Source organism: Scyliorhinus canicula, chromosome 5, assembly GCF_902713615.1.
Source record: "Scyliorhinus canicula chromosome 5, sScyCan1.1, whole genome shotgun sequence".
NCBI classification, from domain to species: Eukaryota; Metazoa; Chordata; class Chondrichthyes; order Carcharhiniformes; family Scyliorhinidae; genus Scyliorhinus; species Scyliorhinus canicula.
The window spans coordinates 182906306-182928733 of record NC_052150.1 but is presented as its reverse complement, the minus strand read 5'-3'; the positions used below and the strand labels follow the sequence as shown (position 1 = coordinate 182928733).

Below are 22428 nucleotides of genomic sequence, written 5' to 3'. Positions count from 1 at the left end.
GTGCAGGTCAAACAGATCATTTAGTACATGAAAAGAAAATACTTAATAGGGAAACACGAGGTATGCAATGTATATACATAGATGCCGGCATCGGATGAAGCATACAGGAATGTAGTATTAATCAGATTAGTTCATATGAGGATCATTTAGGAGTCTGGTAACAGCGGGGAAGAAGCTGTTTTTGAATCTGTTCGCCTGTGTTCACAAACTTTTGAATATCCTGCCCGATGGAAGAAGTTGGAAGAATGAATAACCCGAGTGGGAGGGATCTTTGATTATGCTGCCCACTTTCCCAAGGCAACGGGAGGTGTAGATGGAGTCAATGGATGAGAGGCGGGATTGTGTGATGGACTGGGCTGTGTTCACGACTCTCAAGTTTCTTGCGGTCTTGGGCTGAGCAGTTGCCATATCAGGCTGTGAAGCAGCCAGATAGGCGGTGGGATGCTCCGTCCTGCCACGCCACATTTCTGCCTCACCCTGCCAGCGGGATGCTCCGTTACGCCAGCCAGTCAATGGGGCAGCCCCACGCTGTCGGGAAACCTCCGGGCTGTCAGCAAAATGGAGCATCCCGCCGGCGGAGAATCCTGCCCAGGATCTATGAAGGTCGTCTGTAACTTTGTTGTAATAACCTGGGGTTAAGCAGGTCATGGGGCACTAATGAAACCTTAATTAGGCCTTGGGACACTTATGAGACTGGGGGATTGATGTTCCTTAAGGTCTATGGGTAATACATAGAATTTCCGGGCATAAAGCACCACCGTCCCCACCCCGGCATGAGGACATAGGGCGGGATTCTCCGACCCACGCCGGGTCGGAGAATCGGCAGGGGTCGGCGTGAATCCCGCCCCCGCCGTCCTCCAAATTCTCTGGACCCCCAAAAATCGGCCCGGCGTGAATCGCGCCGCCCGCCTATGAGAATGGCGGAGATTGGCGCGACTCAATGGGCCCCGGGGCTGCCCGAATTCTCCGGCCTGCGATGGGCTGAAGTCCTGCCTGTTTTTTGTCAGTCCCGCCAGTGTAAATTGGAGTACATCCCTTACCGGCAGGACCTGGTGGCAGGGGCGGCCTCCGGAGCTCTTGGGGGGGCGTGGGGGGATCTGGCCCAGGAGGTGCCCCCACGGTGCCCTGGCCTGCAATCGGGGCCCACCGATCTCCGGGCGGGCCTGTGCCGTGGGGGCACTCTATTGTTCCGTACCGGCGGCTGTAGCAGTCCGCCATTGCCCGTGCGGAAATGAAGCCCTCTACGCATGTGCGGGAATGATGCCAGCACACGCTGGTGCTCCCGCGCATGCGCCAACTCACGCTGGCCAGCGGAGGCCCTTCGGCGCCAGTTGGCATGGCGCCAAGCCCCTTTCCCGCCGGCCGGTGGGGCGCAAACCACTCCGGGGTGGACCTAGCCCCTGAAGGTGCAAAGGATTCCGCACCTTTGGGGCAACCCGACGCCGGAGTGGTTCACGCCACTCCATCCCGCCGGAGTTGTCTGCCCCGCCGATTACGGCAGAATCCCACCCATAGTCTCACAATCGTAGAATCCAACCCGTGATCTCTCTGATGGGAATCGCATTTCCCGCAAGATTTTCCACCCACACGAATGATGCTACGGACAGCAAGGGCGGCTGAAGATCATGCCCACAAGTGTTTATGAATTTCTTAATAATCCACCCAGATGTAATCAACACTATGAGGCAACCAATCTCACTGTCCCACGCGGAATTCCAGTCTTCACCTTCAAAGATCTCACCTTGGAATTCTCTCTGAAAGTCTCTCCAACTCAAACGGCACCAATGGTGGCCTGCCTTGCAGGGTTTCAGTCTCATTTCCTGAGAATCTGTTCCTCTGGAATGTGCAAATTTGCTTGTGGTTCAGAGAGTAGTCTTGTTTGAATTTTACTTTTCCCCAAGCTGCTCATACTCCCTGAAAAGAAATTCTTTCTTACTCCTACCTATGTTGTTGGACCCACCTGGACCATGACAACTGAATCCTTCCTCTCCCACTCTCAAGTTCCTGTCCAACCCCAAGGAGATGTCCTTAACCTTGGAACAGGCAGGGAACGCATACTTTACCAGTCACTTTCTCAGCTGCAGAGAAAAATATCCATTCCCCTATTACAATGCATTATTTTTTTACACATCATAGATCATAGAATTTACAGTGCAGAAGGAAGCCATTCGGCCCATCGAGTCTGCACCGGCTCCTGGAAAGAGCACCCTACCCAAGGTTACCACCTCCACCCTATCCCCAAGGTTAACACCTCCACCCTATCCCCATAACCCAGTAACCCCACCCAACACTATGGGAAATTTTGGACACTAAGGGCAATTTATCATGTCCAATCCACCTAACCTGCACATCTTTGGACTGTGGGAGGAAACCGGAGCACCCGGAGGAAACCCATGCACACACGGGGAGGATGTGCAGACTCCGCACAGACAGTGACCCAAGCCGGAATCGAACCTGGGACCCTGGAGCTGTTAAGCGATTGTGCTATCCACAATGCTACCGTGCTGCCCATCTCGCTTAAATGTCTATCTTCTTGCACACCACCACACTTAGGAATGGGCAATAAATACTGGCCCAGCCAACAATGCTCACATCCCATGAACATTCAAAAATTTGGCCCATTGCACATAGTGCTAATGTCAGTTTGTTCATAATTCCTGTAGTTCCTGGTCCCGTCCACACAAGTTGCAAGAACTTTAAACCTGTTGGCCAATTGTGAGGCTGAGGCTCCTCCATTGCTACCTTTATTGTTCACCACCATTCACGACTGGATGTGGCAGGACTGCAGAGTTTAGATCTGATCTGTTGGTTGTGGGAGGGCTCAGCCACATGCTGCTTCTGCTATGTAACAGGCAAATGGTGTTGGTTTCATCAGAACATAGGAATAGGAGCAGAAGTAGGCCCTTCAGCCCTTCAAGCCTGCACCGCCATTTAATCAGATCATGGCTGATCTCTTCCTGGTCACAGATCCACCTTCCTGCCTGTTCCCCATATCACTATTACCCGTTTTTTTTTAAATTAGAAATATATCCATCTCCTTCTTGAAACCATCAAATGATTCAGACTCCACTGCACTATGGGGGTAGGGGGTTCCATGAATTCACCACCCTCGATGAGAAGTAGTTACTCCTCATCTCAGTTTTAAATCTACCGCCTCTCAGCTTCAATCAGTTATCCCTTGTTCTAGATTGCCCCATGAGGGGGAACATTTGGTCTACGTTTTCTTTATCAATCCCTCTTAGTATTTTATATACCTCGATCATATCCCCTCCCAATCTTCTAAACTCGAGCGAGTATAAACCCAAACTTTTCAAACTCTCCTCATACATCAACCCTTTCAACACCGGAATCAATATGCTGAAGCTCCTTTGAACTGCATCCAATGCCACCTCGTCCGTCCTCAAATAACTGGATACAATACTCCAGATGTGGTCTCAACAACACTCCTCCACAATTACAACAACACTCTGCTTTTATACTCCAGTCCTTTTGCAATAAACAAGAAAATTCCATTTGCCTTTTTTATTATATGCTGTACCTGCATACCGACTTTCTGCGATTCATGAACAAAGACATCCAGATCCCTCTACCCAGTAGCATTTTGAATCTGCTTTCCATTCAGATAATAATTTGCCTTTCTATTTTTTTGGCCAAAATGGATAACCTCACACTTATCTACATTAAACTCCATCTGCCAAATTTTGGCCCATTCTCCAGTCTATCTTTATCAGCCTGTAAACTCTTTATCTCCTCTTCACTGCCTGCTTTCCCACGTATTTTGCTATGTTACACTCTGTTCCTGCTTACAAAACACTTGTATATATTGTAAACAGTTGAGGTCTGAGGACTGACGCTTGCGGCACCCCACTAGCTTCACCAGTTTAACACCTTATTTATAGGTGTACCTGATGCTGCTCCTTGTATACTTTCCCGTACTTTCCATTGAACCAGTGTTAATTTCCTCGCTTGATGGTAATGGTGGAGTGAGTTACATGCCGGGCCAAGAGGTTAAAGATTGCTGATGAATACTGTTCTACTGCTGATGACCACAGTGCTTCATGGATGCCCAGCTTTCAGTTGCTACTCCTGAAACAAATCTGTCCCCTTTAGCATGGTCGTAGTTTCACACTATACAATGCAAAGACAATACTCAATGTGAAGACAGGACTTCAGAACGACTGTGTGGTGGTTACACCCACCAGTACTGTCATGAACAGATGGATCTGTGACAGATTGGTGAGGGCAAGGTCAAGTAAGTTCCTCCTTCTTGTTGGTTCCGTCACCAACTGCCACAGGCCAAGTCCAGCACCTATGCCCTTCAGGACTTGACCAGCTCGATCAGTAGTGGTGCTACTGAGCCACATTGAAGTTCCCACCTAGAGTACACTCTGCTCTTGCCATCTCAGTGGCGTTCAACATGGAAGAGAACTAATTCATCTGAGGGGTGAGATGAGGTGGCTATTAGTGGAAGATTTCCATTGCCTATATTTGATCTCGTGCCATGGGACTGCATGTGGTCCGGAGTCAAGGTTGATGACTCCCAGGGCAAATCACCCCCCCCCTCCCACCGACTATACCACTCAGCTGCCACCTCTCATCGGTCTGTACTGCTGGTGGGAGAGGGCATACACAGGCTTGATAATGGTGGTGTCTATCATTTTGTGTCGAGTATGTTTCAGTGAATATAACCATGTTAGGCAATTGCTTGACCAGCCTATGGGACAGCTCTCCCAATTTTGGTACAAGCCACCAGGTGTAATAAGAAGGTCTTTGCAGGCTCGCCAAGGCTAGGTGTGCCATTGTCATTTTTGGTGGTCCTTCCAAGTATATTCCTTTTTGACGTTTCTGTAGATGTTTAATACAACTGTGTGGCTTTCTCATTCACTTTAGAGTCAGCTACATTTCTGTGGGTCTGTAGTCACATCTAGACCAGACCAGGTAAGAACAACAGAGTTCAGGGGCAGAATTCTCCGCCGGCGGGATTCTCTGTTTTGCCGGCACCCGGGGGTTTCCCGACAACATGGGTCTGCCCCATAATGGGAAACCCCATTGACCGGCCGGCGCAACGGAGAATCCCGCTGGCGGATCGGGGCAGAAATATGGCGCGGCAGAGCGGAGAATCTAGCCCCCTTTCTTAGTGAACCAGATAAGTTTCTAAAACACTTGACGGTAGTTTCATGATCTGAAGACTAACCCGTCACCCCCGCCGGACTTAATTTTTTTACAGGGGGTGAATGTGGTGAATGTATAAGCACTAGTAATTCACCAGAATACTGTGTTGCATTATGCCATGCCATTAACCCTGTGGGCTCCATCTATGGGCCACTGTGTGGCTTCACCCACAGGGGAAGATGTGGAGCATGTACGGGCTCCACACATGGCTTCGCCCCTTATAGGAAATATAAGAGCAGCTGACCTGCAGGACCGCCTTCAGTAATGTACCAGTCGCAGGCAGGCAAAGTTGTAAGCTGATTAAAACCACTGTTTACTTCGACTCGAGTCTCCGAGTGAATTGATGGTCGCATCAATTTAATCAGCTTAGAGAACTACTATGGAGTCGGCCCTCAAACCTGACAAACTGGAACTCAATCCACAGGCCGCGGAAGCGAAAGAAATTTTTTCACATTGGCTTCGGTGTTTCAAGGTCTACCTGGCCGCGTCGTCGACATCATCCGTCACGGACGAACAGAGACTGAGTCTTCTCCACGCCCAGGTGAGTCACCGCATTTCTGCCCAACTCGACGAAGCCACCTCCTATACTGAGGCCCTCGCGACACTCAAACGCATCTATGTGCGGCCCGTGAATGAAGTCTACGCGTGACATATCTTCACCACTCGCCACCAGCGCCCCTGGGAGTCGCTAGATGACGATCTGCACGACCTCAAAGCCCTCGTGCGCGACTGTAACTACCAGGCCGTTACAGCCACTCAGCACATGGAACTCGCCGCCCGAAACGTTTACGTTGCGGGGGTCCGATCAAACTATGTGAGGCAGCGCCTGCTCGAAAAGGGGGCCCAAGACCTGGAGAACACGGTAAAACTGCCGACCTCGCTGGAGGTCGCTTTTCAGAGTCTCACTGCGATCCCAGCTGATAACGCGACCCACCTCGTGGGCCCCCGACCAGAGACTACACCAGGCCTGCGCCGCGCAGCCGCCCACCCACCACGGGGGGCTATCCTGCCATTTTTGCGGCCAGCCCCAACACCCCCGCCAACAATGCCCGGCCAGCAACGCGAACTGCTGCAGCTGCGGGCGAAAAGGACACTTCGCAAAGGTCTGTCTGGCCAAGCCTAAACACTCAAACTCGCAGACTCAATCCACCGACTCTCAGGCCCGCAGACCCCATAATGTGGCAGCGTGTCTGCCGACCCCAACTCCGCACAACACGTGCGACCCATGGGGGGCGCCATCTTCCTCGCCGCCCGCCACGTGCGATCCATGGGGGCCGCCATCTTGAGCGCATCCCCCTTGCCGCCCGCCACGTGCGATCAACGAGGGCCGCCATCTTGGTCATTACCCGCTACGCCGCTCGATGCATACGATCTGCACTGTACGGACTGCCATCGCGGGGCCGCCCCACCACCTCCGATCATGCAGCCGACTATCCCCAACTCAGTGCAGTCACCTTGGGCCAGTCAAGACCCAAGCACCTCAAGAGCTCCATGGGTTAACGGATACGAGACACCTTGCCTGTTCGACTCCGGGAGCACCGAGAGCTTTGTCCACCCGGATCTGGTAAGACTCTGTTCGCTCCCGATATTCCCGACGCAGCAAACAATCTCCCTTGCCTCTGGGTCGCACTCAGTACAAATCCAAGGGCGCACTATTGCAACCTTAACGATACAGGGCGCCAAGTAGACCAATTTTCAATTGTACGTGCTCCCAGACCTCTGCGCCCCTCTCCTCTTAGGACCCGATTTTTAGTGCAATCTTTGGAGCCTATCTCTTAGTTTTGGCAGACCCCTGCCCCCGCTCGCAACACTAAAAATCGACCCCCCCCTCCCCTCTTCGCTAACCTCACCACGGACTGCAAGCCAGTAGCCACTCGAAGCAAGAGGTATAGTCTGCAGGACAGGGCATTTATTAGGTCCGAGGTCCGGCGTCTCTTGCGAGAAGGAGTCATAGAAGCCAGAAAGAGCCCTTGGAGAGCTCAGGTGGTGGTCGTCAAGACCGGGGAAAAGTTCCGGATGGTGGTTGATTACAGCCAGACCATTAACCGGTTTATGCACTGATTCACTAGAGACACGTGGTTGGAAGTGAACAGTGGTTTTAATAGTCTTACAACTGAGCCTGCCTGTGACGAGATGAACTGGCAGAAGGCTCACAACTGCAGATCTTTATACTTCTGGTTAGTGGGAGGAGCAATGGGCGGAGCCAAGGGTGGAGCCCAATACAAACTCCTCATCTCCCCCTATGGGCAGAGCCGTGCAACTGCTCGTATACCAAGCTTACAAAGACACAACACATATCATATAACACAGTGTGAATTACTAGGATTGTGATTCACCACATTCACCCCCTGTAAAAACTCAAGTCCGGCGGGGGTGATGGGTCTACAAATTGAGCTGGTCCGGTGGTCAAGTTGTCCTCTGGGATCGACGAAGCGCCGGGGTTGCAGCCTCTTCTGGTGGCTGGGTGGTGGCAGTCGGTGAGGGTACGATGGCGGACTCCGGGGGTGATTCGGTCTGACCTTCGTACCCGACTGGTTCAACTGGCGATGGGGAACGCCGGAAACCCATAGGCGCGGGGGAGCGGAGCACGGGCAGTGAACCTGTAGGCGTGGGGGCGCAGGGCGCTGGGGTTTGGGTGGGGTGTAGTGTGAGGGGTACCTCGGCGGGTAGTGGTAGTGGGGTTGGATCCTGCAGGCGCCAGGTCTCGGAGGGAAACAGTGTCCTGACGGCCGTCAGGGTATTCGATCAACGCATATTGGGGGTTTGAGTGGAGTAGGAGCACTCTCTCAACGAATGGGTCAGTTTTCTGTGTCCGGACGTGCTTCTGGAGGAGAACCGGGCACGGTGTCTTCAACCATGCTGGGAGCGAAACCCCCGTGGTAGTGCCCCTGGAAAAAACAAATAGCCGCTTGTGAGGGGTCTGGTTGGTGGCTGTACATAGGAGGGACCTAATAGCATGAAGCGTGCCGGGGAGGACCTCCTGCCAATGGGAGGTCAGGAGATTCCTGGACCGGAGGGTCAGTAGGACAGTCTTCCAGACCGTCGCGTTCTCCCTCTCCACCTGCCCGTTCCCCCTGGGGGTGTAGCTGGTTGTCCTGCTCGAGGCAATGCCCTTGTCGAGCAGGTACTGACGCAGCTCGTCGCTCATAAAGGACGAACCCCTGTCGCTGTGTACGTAGCTGGGGAAACCAAACAGGGTGAAGATGCTGTGCAGGGCTCTGATGACTGTGTGGGAGGTCATATCGGGGCACGGGATAGCAAAGGGGAAGCGGGAGGACTCGTCGATGACGTTTAGAAAGTACACATTCCGATTGGTCGAGGGGAGTGGCCCTTTGAAATTGATGCTCAGGCGTTCAAAGGGTCAGGAGGCCTTTACCAGGTGGGCCCTGTCTGGTCTATAGAAGTGCGGTTTGCACTCCGCGCAGATCGGGCAATCCCTGGTGATGGCTTTTACCTCCTCGGTGGAGAAAGGCAGATTTCAGGCTTTGTCGTAGTGGACGAGCCGGGTAACCCCCGGGTGGCAGAGGTCATTGTGGATAGATTTCAGGCGGTTGTCTTGCGCGCTGGCGCACGTGTCGCGGGACAGGGCATCTGGGGGCTTGTTGAGCTTCCCCGGTCGGTACATAATATCGTACTTGGAGGTGGAGAGTTCGATCCTCCACCGTATTATCTTATCATTTTTGATTTTGCCCCTTTGAGAGTTGTTGAACATAAAGGCAACTGATCTTTGGTCGGTGATGAAGGTGAACCTCCTACCTGCGAGATAGTGCCTCCAGTGACGTATAGCTTCCACGATGGCTTGTGCTTCCTTTTCAGCCGAGGAGTGTCGAAGTTCCGAAGCAGAGAGGGTTCGGGAGAAGAAGGCGACTGGTCTCCCTGCCTGGTCTCCGCAGCCCGTACTGGTCCACCATTCGGTCCATTGCTCGTTGGAACACCGAGACCCCATTAGTGATGCCAAAGGGAACCGGGAGGAAGTGGAAGAGGCAGCCGCCGGCCTCAAACGCCGTGAAGTGGCGGTCTTCCGGGCGGATTGGGAGCTGGTGGTTTGCAGACTTCAGATCCACCGTGGAGAAGACTTTATAATGGGCGATCTGATTCACCATGTCTGCAATTCTGGGGAGGGGATACGCATCAAGGAGCGTGAACCGATTAATGGTCTGGCTATAGTCCACTTCCCTCGACCAATCGGAATGTGTACTTCCTAAACGTAATTTTCCCCAGAAGCGAACCTCTGAACAATGAGAGAGAGAACAGTGTCCCTCAAATCTGGAGGAGAATAATAATAAGTAATAATAATAATAAGGCTACAAGTAGGTTACATTAACACTGCAATGAAGTTACTGTGAAAATCTCCTGGCCGCCACACTCCAGCGCCTGTTCGGGTACACAGAGGGAGAATTCAAAATGTCCAAATCACCTAACAGCACGTCTTTCGGGACCTGTGGGAGGAAACCCTCTGCAGGTTACAATTTTACTGCAAGAAATGTGATGAAATTCCTCGATGTTGGAATGTTGGTAGCTTATGATGGAGGTCTGACTGTACTTTCAGTGCAACTACCTCTTTGCGATATACAGGACCATTTTCGGTTGTGAGCTTCTGGAAGCCTTTAGTCAGTATGACCTAGGGAATAGAGAGGGGTGGGAGAAAAATACTGCCATTTGTCCTGCTTGTGAATGTAGTTTGATAGGCATGACATACGTATATTAGTACAGCATCTGTCTGGCCTCTCTTGAGGGCAGCCATCTGCAGAACTGAAAGGAATTCTAGTCCAGAATGGCCGAGCAGCCAAAAGGCTAGAAACCACACACTACCATCTCTATACTGACTATGGCACGATAGTCACTGATAGCCAAACCATTGCATTTGTAGTATGACTAATGTTAAATTCAGAATAGTCTCATTTCTTCCCACACTAAGTCTGGTCTGATATTGACAATTACAACATTTAACATAAGCAGGGAACTGAAAACTTCAAATATTCCGATATAATTGCTTGTGTCTACAATTTTATGGAAACTGCCTATGTAAACTTGTCGAGCTGTGATTACACCATCCCACCAGTGATTTTTAGCTATTTCTTAAACTCTTGCAAAAGCATTCCTATACATCTAATTAAATATTTATTTTCTCGTGTCATATGAGATCAAGAACATATAGCTAATTCTCTGTTTAAAAACTTTTCGAATGGATATGAAGTTAAGGCTACTAAAAATTAAATATAATAATTATTGAGTATTTATATTTTTGTTTTACTTTAATGACTTCCAGAAGAAGCAAAAGAGTTGTGTTATTTAATTCCTTGTTGCTTTGTGATTCTAATGTATAACAGTCAGTTACGTGGCATTTTTAGATCAGCTGTCTGGTGAATATTTAATATTTACTTGTGTGTAGACTTCAAGGAATTTCAGGGCACGATTCTCCGGAAAAAGTTCTAAGGGCCCGATCTTCCGGCTAAAGCATAACGAGGCCGGTGAATAGCGGAAGAGGCCAAAACAAGAAGCACGCCAGGCACCAATCAGTTTGCGATGCAACCGGCCTGTTCCCGCAGGCAAAATCGGAATCTTGCCATAGCGTGGCGAGAAAACAATTATCACCACTTCAGCCCCATTTCCATACAATTAACGAGAGCCACCCGTCATCCAATGGCCTACGGTCATTCACTGGCCTCCCCAGAAAATGGTCACGCTGGTGCCGATTAGTACTCCTTTCGAAAAATGTGAACCTGGCGGAAGGGCTTCTGTGGGGAGCCAAGGAGATGAGTAGCAATCTTAGCTCACAGGCAAAGAGACTGGGGGTGCTGTGCTTGCCACCACAGTGCTCGACAGGGGGTGGGGTCTCTCCGCAGGGCTGTGCCACCATGGGAGGGTATTGGGGGAGGTGCTGGTGTTAGCTTCTGGCTGCTGTTGAGTAAAGAGTCAAGAGTTCTGCTCCTTTTGGCAAATACCTTTATTTTCCTTGAACACACTGTACAAAACTCTATCACTACATCACATGCCTCAAGAGTCACCTGCAACCCCTTTACATATCAGTGTCAATTATTGGATACTTAAATCAATGAGACATCTAATTGGAATGTCTCTTAACCCATTTCTTAAAAGCTAGTGGGGCAAACGAGGGGGCAATTGTTCACAACACCACCATGCCAACCCCTGGATCCCAACCCTACTCCAAGGGCAACCCTTTTCCCTGCCGTCTGCCACACCGATCACCCATAGCCCCCACCGACTGCTGAGGCCTCTGGCTGCGCGGCAAAAGGCTATTGCTAATCGGGAATTGGCAATCAGGGTTAAGTGAGCACTTGACACATGCCAAGTGGATTCCCGTGGGTAGGCGGGCCACGTAGCATGTGAGAGTAATTGCCTGACATTCCGATCGCACATTGATGCCTGGACACTGAGTGGGTGTCAACATCTCACATGCAGCTGCCAACATCTGAAAAGCAGGGGATGGGACAGAGTTCCCGGGACATGACCACGGCCGGATGGTGCATGGGTGCCATGTGGAGGAGGGGTTGCCTGGAGAGAGAGAGGCAAAGGGCCCGGCCGTCACCCCGCATTGCGGAGGAAAGTGACGGAGGCATCATAATGTTTGTGCAAAACGTTGTTTAATGTGCTTTACAATAGCCCATTCCTGATAGTGCATCCCCCAGTCACCCAAATCCCACCCCCGCCCCATCCCCTACCTAAACATTCCCTGCTACCCTGGTGACCAGTGATGCTCAACGTGCCTGGTCCTCCTAGCTCTACCACAACCTCTAGGTGTGTCCCCAGAATGCACAACTGAGGTGGTGGCAGCCAGCTGCTTACCTTGTCCCATTGCCATCGATGCCTCTGGTGGGAATCCTTTGGGGGCTCTGGGGCCAGAGAGCCCGACTCACTTGTCAACAACATATGCACATTTGTGCCGCCCTGTCCGTGTGCTGACCCCGAGATGTGGCCTCATCAGGGGGGTGGAACTGGGAAGCATTGGTGACCACCGCTGCTGCCCCAGGGGACAGGCCCGGGTTGGTACTCAACGCCCCCTCTTCCCGGTCGGTGCCCATAGGGCCCTGGAGTTCATCTCAGGATGGAGCGTTAGCTGTTTTGAGCCCCGGCTGCCCCTGCATTATCTGGATCTGCCAGCCCTGATGGTTCCCCATGGTCTGCAGCATCGTGTTGACGCCCTTGGTGATGCTCCCCAGTGACTGGGACATGCTCTGCAGCGCCTCGGCAATGCCTACCTGTGACTGGGAAAAGCTCCGCAGCGCCTCGGCCATTCCCATGTGAGAGTGGGACATGTCCCTTAGAACCCCAACAAGGTCGGCCTGGTACTGGGTTACATCCCCCAGTGAGGCAGACACACTGCCGAGACCCTCAGCCATGGCCGGCACTGACTGCGCGACACTTGGACACCTTCACTCATGGTGCCGATCTTGTGCACCAGGCTCTCCACTGCGGTCACCACCCTAGCAGTGTTGGCCTCGGTGCCACTCATTGCCAGCGCCATCTCCTGCGCCCGTCGCCTCTGCGAATCCTCCAATCGGCTATAGATCTGCTGGAGTGATGCTGACATTTCCCTTTGAATGGCTACGTTTGTCCCTATCATCCCCATCAGCCCCGGGTAACTCTGTTCCCGAGGCTCAGCATCAGGCTGGGATCCAGCGGGCTCTGGGGATCCAGCAGGCCTCCAACTACTGTCCCGCCTGGGCGTTCCTGCCTCCACAAGATGTACATCAGCTGCAGTGTGGTGCTCACCAGATTGTGCCCCAGATGCCTGAACACTAACATTTCCCACCGACGTGCGTGTATCTGCGTTGGTGGAAGGTGGGGATGACAGCTGTGCCATGACTATAATGGTTGCACCTTCAGAGCACTCCTCTGAGGTGGTCTCATCGGATGCAGGAGAGGATGCCACACGGTATGGGCCGGCACCGCCGGCTGGAGGACCTGTGGGAGAATTGACATGTGGTCAGTGGGAGGGATGGATCAGTGAGTAAAGTAATAACAACTCACGCTTGACAGGTCCCCGGGTGGAGCCTGGCAGCGTCCTCCAGCCTTCATGTGGGTGACCGCCCTGTACTTGGCCACCCCAGTCACCTGCAGGGCACACCTTGAAGGAGGTGAGGAATCTTAAGTCCAGCACACCTCCGCCAGTCAGGGCCCTCTGGGCGATTATGGGAAACCTTTTCCTGAGGAGACATAGAAAGGGCATGGTTAGCCACACACGTGGTTCACAGTGATGGGAACGGGGTGTAAAGGTGGGGGGGGGGGGTTAGGGTGGGGGGGGGTTGAAGGGGGAGAAGAGTGGAGGGAGGTTGGGGTCGCTGAGGAGTTGGAGGGTGAATGCTCCCGGCGTTGAGGCTCGTTGGTGTCTACTCACTCGTGCTGCCCAGTGTAGGCCCTGCATGCGCCGCCGACAAGTGGGCCAGGGCTCTCTGCACCCAGAGAACGCCAGCCTGTGGCATCGAGGACCAAGAAACATGGTAAGCAGCAGGCTGCCTCCACCTCTTGTGTGCCCCATGGGGAGATACCTGGAGATAGCGGTAGAGCTAGAAAGGCCAAACAGGTTGAGGATCACTGATGACACCTGGGGAGGGGGTGGGGGGATGATTAGGTAGGGGAAGGGGAGGAGGGTTGGTGGTTGGGCGGGTGGGAGGGGCGGCGCCTTCGGGCTAGTGGTAAATTGTAAAACACCCTTGCGCACAACTATTATGATGCCTCTATCACTTGCTTCCACAATACGGTCTGTCCCCCGATCCCTTGGTCCAGCCCTCCAGGAATCCCTCTTTCCCCATGGCACCCACCCACCCTCCCGGAAGTGTCCCATCCCCTGGGTGTTCAGATGGTGGCTGCTGCATGTGTGGTTGCTTCCTGCAGTGTTCAAGCACTGTGTCCAGGTATCAAGGTATGATTGGGTGCTACGCAATGACTCCCACGTGCTACATGGCCCGTCCACCCACGGGAATCCACTTGGCATGGGTGAAGTGCTCACTTAGCCACAATTGCCATATCCCTATTACCAATAGCCTTGGCCAGAGGCCTCATCAATCAGTGGAGGTAATGGGTGGTCGTTGGGGCAGGCGGGCAAGGACAAGGGTTGCCTCTGGAATGGGTAATCGATCCAGAGGTTGGCATGTTTGGTGCAGTGAGGGGTTGCCCCCACCCTCCTATAGCGGCCCACTCCTGCAGAGGGTCCCCCACCCCCAGCTGAGGGTCCCCCATCCCCCACCGAGCACTGGGTTGGCAAGCCTAGCACCCCCAGACTCATTGCCTGTAACTAAAGATGGCTACTCACCTCCTCGACTCCCCACAGATGCCTTTACCACCAGGTTCACGTTTTTCAAAAGGAGTACTAATCAGCGTCAGCATGAGCACTCGCTGGGAAGGCTGCTGAATGACAGGAGGCCTTTGGATATGGGGTGACTGCCGTTAATTGTATGTAAATAGGGCTTAGGTGGTGATATTGGTTTCTCGCCACGCTACAGCGAGATGCAGATTTTGCCTGCATGAGCGGGCCAGTTTTATCGCAAACAGTATGGCGCCTGCCATGGTTCTTCTTTTTGGCCTCTCCCACTATTCACCTGCCTTGTTTTGCTTGAGCGAGAGCGTAAAGAGGTCGGGAATCATGCCCTCAGTCTTTTACATGTCTCTCGTGGGGTTGCACATGACAGTCACAGCCAAGCGTATTAGATGGCAGGGATAATTGGACCAGAGCATGCAGATGTAATTCTTTTAAAGTCATACATTTTGTAATAATTTGATTCAATGTTATTGTTTATAATTAAATGAGAACCAGAGGAATTAATTTGCATGAAGCATCAGAGTTTCTTTGCGATACCGACTGATAAGGTGAGAGAAATTAAGCTCAGGCACCATACTGCTCACTCTGATGGGAGGTGTAATCATAATGTGGAAAGTTTACGAAGACATATTTCATTGTCAATGTGAACATAATTTAGATAGAGACATCAGAAATAATCTGCTTCAACTCAACATATACTGTGGTCTTGAGCACAGATTAGGAATTAATTTCTGTGTTTAAAAGTTTATGGGAGGGATTCTTCGTTCCTTCACGTCGGATGGATTCTTCCGTCCCACTGCAATGAATGGAGATTTGGCTGAGCACCAAATTTTCCACTCTTGCTGGCAGCGGTAGCGGGGCGGACTCCCAATGGAGAATCCCAGCCTATAGTACAACCTCATTCACAATAACAGAATAATTTATATTAGAATCTTTTTCATTTAGATATTTAACAATCAACTTGATTATAGCTACTACTTTTAAAAAATGGTATGGTACCAAATCAACGTTGATTAATGTTCTTCTATTCAGTAATACAACCTTAAATTTCAGTTGGATATATTCAGACTACTGTGTTACTTGTATGATGTGTTTGGGGCCAAAGTTTTCTTTGATTATTAACATGTCTAGTGGGAATTAATCTGTCTTCTATAACAAAGTTCTGGTCTTAACTGTTTGTGTAATACCCATACAAATGGTTACTCTTCCATTGATTACCCATCACAATATGGAGCAGAAGATTATTTAAAATTGCTTTCTATATTTTCTTTACAATTAATTTAAATATAGGCATGAATGTTAATATTTCATGAAATAGTCTCACTAACTTTCCACTGGAAAAATAAACAGTTTTTCTTGCCATATTTCTAAATTTCACAATCAGGTTAAAATGTAAAGCATGCTTTTTAAATACTGATATTGAGCAGGATTAGAGAACAATGGCATTCCTTCTAAATTATACTTTACATTAAGGCAGGATTTATTTACCTTCCTGAGAAATTAATACATATAATGTTTCTTGAATTAGTAAAATGACTTAGAAGTTATTGCACCTGTAAGTCATTTTGATAGATGTACCTTTTTAAAATTAAAATGTCTTGCCAAATGAAATGAAATGAAATGAAAATCGCTTATTGTCACGAGTAGGCTTCAATGAAGTTACTGTGAAAAGCCCCTAGTCGCCACATTCCGGCGCCTGTCCGGGGAGGCTGGTACGGGAATTGAACCGTGCTGCTGGCCTGCTTGAAAAGCCAGTGATTTAGCTCAGTGAGCTAAAACAGCCCCTGATTATCCGCCCATGCCACATGATCACTCGATAGACATCAGTTTGGATTAATGTACAAGTAAACCAATTGGAGAATATTTTCTGGCTCAGTTACCTCAGCTTCACATGATAGCATAATGTTAACATCATCAAATGGGTAAATTGCAGTTGGCAAGTATCTAGAGATCCCAGAGATAAAACAGAACAACAAATCCTGCACCTTCTCAGCCCAAACTTCATTTGTAACAAATACAGCAGAAACTACCATACCATAGTGGGGCTCCTCAGCCACACCATACAATGTTCAACACACAGTTGACCACCATCTCATGAGATGGAAGGGTGCCAAAGAAAAAGTAGCCCAATCAGTCTATCTCAGTGATGGCAAATTATTGGAAGAAATTCTGAGGAACGAGGGCAGCACGGTGCGCAGTGGTTAGCACTGCTGCCTTACGGCGCCGAGGTCCCAGGTTCGATCCCGACTCTGGGTCACTGTCTGTGTGGAGTTTGCACATTCTCCCCGTGTTTGCGTGGGTTTCACCCCCACAACCCAAAGATAGGCTGGGTAGGTAGATTGGCCATGCTAAATTGCCGCTTATTTGGAATAAATGAATTGGATACTCTAAATTTATTTTTAAAAATAAATTCTGAGAAACAGTGGCATGGATTTTCTGCCCCACTACACTGGCAATTGGGATCGCGATTGGGCGGATAATCGGGTGTCTGGATGAAAATTAGGTTTGCGCAGGCGCCAAATCAACCGCTGTGCTCCGGCAAACTGCTGGCAGCAGGATGGGGGTTTGTGCATTCGCGCCAGCGAGAGGGTGCTAATGGATGCAAATGGGTCCTAATGAACAGATATTTACATATACATGCCCTAGCTCCTATAACTAAACTGTGCTCTGCACCAATGCCACCTTAACTGGTGTGTAACTTTCTGGCCTTACAGGCCCTAAAGCTACATCTAGGTGGTTCCCCAGACTGTACAGCAAGTGTGGAGACAGCCTGCTGTGATTCCCGCCCTGCGACCTGGGTCCCCATTGGCAGGTGCCTTCTGGGACGACTGAACCAAGATGGGCCCAGCTGTTGCTCAGGTGTCCAAGGTGGCTTGATGCCACCCTGTTCCCCTGGTGCCCACCAGATGCGCCAGGGACAGGAAGGGCGGAGTCCAAGGTGCTGCAGTGTTCTGACACCTCCTCTATGGGAGTCACCGACACCGGCCCCATCACCTCCTCCTCCCTTGGGGTACCCGATGGCTCCTAGCTACTACATGGGATGGGGGTGTGAGCGCAGCTACCCCTGAGGCTCTTCCGCGACCTGGCGCTGCCAGTCCTGGAGGCCCATTTTAGTCTTAAACAGAGCCCGCACGCTCACAGCCATGGAGCACAAGGAGTGAACTATCTCTGTCTGGGACTGCGCCACATCACCCATTGACTGTGCCACCATCTTCTGGGGTTGTGTCACATCAGCCAGTAGCTGCGCCATCTCCCTCTGGGACTCAGCCACCTCCCTCTATGTCTGCACCTGGGCAATGCTGCCGACGTTCCCAGCCATGGCCTGCTGTGACTGGGCCACACTCAGAAGCACCGCTGCGATGTCCAGGTGGCTCTGGCACATGGTTGCCTGTGAGACAGCAATCCTGCCCTGGGCCTCGGCCTGCACAGAATGCCCCAGACCTTTGATGTGCTGATGCATAGCCAAAACCGTCGCCCCAATGCCTCCACCGCGGGCCCCACCCATGCGGTATTGGTCTGGATTGCACGCATGGTCAGCACCACCTCTTGCTTCTACACCGGGTTGGACTCCTCGCTGCCATCTTGTTGGATGGGATGGTGTGTGTGGGGAGTGAAGTGTGTATATGCGGCTGCAGCTTGACAGCCTCCTGATTGTCAATCAAGCGAAACCGGTGAATCCAGCACCATTTCTCATTTGAATCGATTTTGTTCCACGTGGCACCGGTGCTGGCCCCACACTGGTCCCGGAATCGTTGAGGTTTTCACGCTAATTTTCTGGTCGTAAAAGACCATGGGGCTGGAATCTCACAAAATGAGACAATGTCCCCAAACCAGCGTAGAAACAATGGAGTTTTACTCCAGAAATTCCTTCCAAAAAGTTGAACGAATTCAATGCTCTGCGGGGGGCTAGCAAGGACCCGGAGTGACTATCGCAGCTTTCGTTGCGGATACGGGCCACCGCACTTCCAGTTCGAAGTCCGCGCTTGCCTCTAGTCCATGCTCGGAGTCCATGCTCTTCTGCTGCCAGCACTAAGCCGCTGAAACGGAGAATCCAGCCCACTGTCTCAGAAACGGAAAATCCCACATAGGGGCGGGATTCTCCCTTTTGGAAACTAAGTCCCCATGCCTGCCGGGAAACGGGCGAGAATCACTCCGGACTTTTTCCTCAAAAGTCTGGGGTGATTCCCCATTTTCCAGGGAGCTAGCAAGGCCTCGGGGTGCGTCCCACAGCTTTGGCTGCCAGCGGGGCCCTGCTGTCCAGGCCGCGCATGCACACGCCGCCCGCAAGCGGGTTCACGTATGCGCGCGGCACAGGCGCCGCCGACTTGGCAGACCCACACAGCGGGCCCGCGCAGAGGAAAGTAGGTCACCCCCAGATCGCAAAGACCCGTCGATCAGTGGCCCCCTATCGCGGGCCTGGCCACTGCTGAGGACCCCCCCTCCGGAGTCTGATTCCCCCGCCCCCACCAGGACCGCCACCGCGGCCACAGGTCCGAGCTTTCGCGGGGTGGTACCAGATGTGAATCACGCCGGCGGGAACTCAGCCGGTAGATCGTGGAGAATCGCTGTGAGGGCCTCTTCCAACAGTCCCCGACCGGTGGCACATCGACCTAGCACGCGCGATTGCGCGTCCGTGGCGAATCGCAGAAGCGCCGTCACACCGGATTTCCGGCGTGAACGGCTTTTCTCCGCACCCGCGCTGACCACGATTCCAGGGCGGAAGGTCGGATAATCCCATCCATAGTCTCCCAAATGGTGAATCACAGCCAGTATTAATCGATAGTTAGAAAGGCAAGGATTAGTCAATAACTTTCAGCATAGAGTTGATAAATACTGTATCTCTTCCAACACAAAATGGCCATGCAAGATAGCCACCCATCTGACTGTGCACACTGATCCGCACATGCTCAAATATCAAATGACATGCACACAGCAGTTTTTGTCATTTTGCTTTCTAACTCAGTTATGTAGGGAGCGATCTACCAGTCACGTCGCGCAGGAATCAGGGCGGGATGTGGCCAATAGATCCCAGAAGAGGCCTTCCAAGGGATTCTCGATGGCAGTTACGCCTCGCAAGATCTAACCAGATCTCGCAAGACATCACAACTGGGTACTGCCCAGTCTCACACAGCTAATTGATTAACCCACTTAGTTTTGCTGACGCTGGATTGATTGGCCATCCAGCATCTATCGGCTTCGCCGAGGAGACCGCAGCTGGGCGCCACATATGTGGACCAGGCAGAACGACCCTTGAGGGGAATCCCCCAGGCAGTCAAGGTCTCTGGGTGGTCTGCCTCTGGGCAGGGTAACAACAACGTAGCCCTACTCTTTCCATCTCATCTTGGCACTGTCAGCCTGGCACCTGGTCGAGCCACCTGGGCATCCTAACAGTGCCACCTGAGTGCCAGCCTGGCATTACCAAGGTGCCACACTGTCCTGTGCCAGTGATCAAGCCTGGGGTACCCTGCTGGTATGTGGAGGGGTGCGGGGGAGGGTGCTCAAGGACTGACCAACAGGTGAGTTGGGGCGTTGGGGGCTCCGGTGTTTGCATCGGGGGTCGAGACATTGGGGTGCTTTTTAAAAATGTAGTCCTGATCTCTTCCTGCACTGAGGAGCTCTGCTCATTGAGATCCAAGAAAAGCATCATGGTGGATCCAATACTGGCTCAGTAGAAGGAAGCAAAGGATAATGGTTGAATGGTATGTTTTGTGGCCCGAAGGCTATTTCCAATGGACTCACTTGGTCCCTTTTTTTGTAATGATCAATAAATTTATAAAAGATAAAAAAAACTGAAGGCTGTTGACAAGGACAGAAAATGATTTGTTAGGCTGGGACACTTTTGTTTGGAACAGAGAAAGTGAGGGGAGATTTAATTGAGGGGTCCAGGAAGAGTGGAATGAAGGACACATTTTCCTTAACAGAACTAATCCAGAGGTTGGAGACAAGGGGCGGGATTCTCCCCTACCCGGCGGGGCGGGGGACCCGGCGTAGCGGAGTGGCGCCAACCACTCCGGCTTCGGGCCTCCCCAAAGGTGCGGAATTCTCCGCACCTTTAGGGGCCAAGCCCTCACATTGAGGGGCTAGGCTCGTGCCGGATCGGTTGGCACCACACCAACTGGCGCCCAAACCGGCTCCAGCGGCCTTTGATGCCCGCCGCCCGGCGCTGGAACTAGCCGAAAGGCCTTTGCCGGTTCGCGCTTGCACCGGGACGTCAGCTACCTCTGACGTCACCACCGGCGCATGCGCGCTGGGGGACTCTCTTCCGCCTCTGCCATGGTGGAGGCCGTGGCGGCGGCGGAAGAAAAAGAGTGCCCCCACGGCACTGGCCCGCCCGCCGATCGGTGGGCCCCGATCGCGGGCCTGGCCACCGTGGGGGCATCCCCCGGGGTCCGATTGCCCGTGCCCCCCAGGACCCCGGGGGCCCACTCGCGTCGCCAATCCCGCCGCCACCAGAGGTGGTTCAAACCACGGCGGCGGGAGAGGCCTCCCAGCGACGGGACTTTGGCCCATCGCGGGCCGGAGAATCGCCGCAGGGGGCTCGCCGATCGGCGGGTGGTGTTTCCCGCCCCCGCCAATTCCCGGGTGGCAGAGAATTTCTGCCACGGCGGGGGCGGGATTTTCGTCGGCCCCGGGCGATTCTCCGACCCTGTGGGGGGTCGGAGAATTTTGCCCAAGGGGCGGGATATTCCGTCTGGTGCGGCGCATCAGCGAGATTCTCCGTCTCGCCAGCCGACCAATGGGATTTCCCATTGTGGGCAGCCCCACACCGTCGGGAAATCCCCGGGCTGTTGGCCCAATGGAGTATCCCAACAGTGGAGTAACAAGTCCATGAGCTTAATTCCCAGCATGATACCTGGAGGAATTTGCAGAAAATTGATTAAATAATCTGGAATTAAAAAATAGTTTCAGTAATGATAATCATGAAACTGTCATAATGTCTTAAAAATGTCATTAAAACCCATTTTAATAGGGGCTGGTTTAGCTCACTCAGCTAAAATCGCTGGCTTTTAAAGCAGACCAAGCAGGCCAGCAGCACGGTTCGATTCCCATAACAGCCTCCCCGGACGGGCGCCGGAATGTGGCGACTAGGGGCTTTTCACAGTAACTTCATTGAAGCCTACTCGTGACAATAAGCGATTTTCATTTCATTCATTTCATTCATTTGATACATCAAAATCCTTCAAGAAAAGAAAACTACTCTTCTCACCTGGTCTGGCCTATATATAACTCCAGATCCACAACAATGTGATTGTTTCTTAACCGCCTTCTGAAATGGCCTAGCAAGCCACTTGGTGGTTTAAAACTGCTACTGAAAATTTGAATAATAATAAAACAGAATGGACTATCCAGCATCGACTTCAACATTGGAAATAACAAAGGCACACCCTGCTTTTGGGCAGGGGCTGGTTTAGTACACTGGGCTAAACAGCTGGCTTGTAATGCAGAACAAGGCAGCAGTGCGGGTTCAGTTTCCGTACCGGAATGTGGCGCCACGGGGCTTTTCACAGTAACTTCATTGAAGCCGACTTGTGACAATAAGCGATTATTATTATTATTATTGTTATTATTAGTCAACCCTGCAAAGTCCACCTCACTAACAGCTGGGACTTGTGCCAAATTTGGGAGATATGTCCCTCAAGCTAGTCAAGCAACATACTGGCATAGCCATGTTCACCAAATCTACCTAACAGAGCATTTTCCAGAGACCTCTATCACCATCCCTGAGGATATTTTGTCCAATCAGCAAAATGGGCCCACCAGATGCGATGGCACAATGGTATGCAATTGGGAGAGAATGGTGTTAGGCATCCTGAAAATTTACCCTGGCACCAGGAAGCCTTATGACATCAATTCAAACTTGAGCAAGGAAACTTCCTGCTGATCACCAGCCACTGCCCTCTCTCAGCAATGAATAGATACTTTGAAGAACCACAGAGGATACCAAGGGAACAGAATGTACTCTGAATGGGAAACTT

General features: G+C 51.8%; 1 protein-coding gene across 4 annotated transcripts in view; it reads left to right on the top strand.

The window, feature by feature from the left end:
- odad2 (outer dynein arm docking complex subunit 2) overlaps positions 1–22428 on the top strand; it is a 434182-nt gene that overhangs the window by 276983 nt on the left and 134771 nt on the right. The window lies entirely within an intron of this gene.